This window comes from Etheostoma spectabile, chromosome 13 (genome assembly GCF_008692095.1).
Source record: "Etheostoma spectabile isolate EspeVRDwgs_2016 chromosome 13, UIUC_Espe_1.0, whole genome shotgun sequence".
In the NCBI taxonomy this organism is placed as follows: Eukaryota; Metazoa; Chordata; class Actinopteri; order Perciformes; family Percidae; genus Etheostoma; species Etheostoma spectabile.
In genome coordinates, this window is record NC_045745.1 from 1,641,251 (window position 1) to 1,642,019 (window position 769).

Sequence of the window (769 nt, forward strand, 5' to 3'; positions counted from 1 at the left end):
CAACAGTTCTAGTAGTTTCCTCCAGAGCAAAAGTGCGACAGTGGCAAGGAAAAACTCCCCTTTGGGAAGAAACCTCGGACAGACCCAGGTTCTTGGTAGGCGGTGTGTGACGGGCCGGTTGGGGTTAAAATGAAGAGTGTAAATAACAAAAATAGAAAAAATAGTAGTTTGGGGATATACACTGGGAGACATTGAAAAAGATATCCAAATTTACGTTAAAAAAAGTACATTCATTTTTTTAGCATTTATTCTACCAGCAAGTGACAGATGTTGAGGCATCCAACGTTTAATTTTCTGCTCTACCTTAGTTATTAGTTGATTGAAATTTTCCTTGAAAAGTCTGCATATATTGTTATTGCACCCCTAAATATGTAAACTGCTCATGAGTAACCTTAAAGGGAAGTGTGTGAAAAGAATAAGTGAGGGCCAGGGAATTGATAGGAAACACCTCACTTTTCTGAGATTTTACTGAAATTCTCAAGGATGGAGAGGACCCTGGGCATGGAGATGTCCGGGTGCCAAATATACAGAATCATATCATCCGCATAGAGCGAGATTCTTTGCTCTTACCCCTCTCTAAGTTGGCCAATCATTATAGTGTCCTGCCTTAGCCAACTATAGACCTATATTCAACCTTCCATTTCTCTCTAAGATTCTTGAGAAAGCTGTCGTCAAACAGCTGTTTGACTTTCTGCATAGCAACAGCTTATTTGAGGATCATAGCACAGAAACAGCACTTAGGAAAATTACTAATGACCTCCTAATTGCA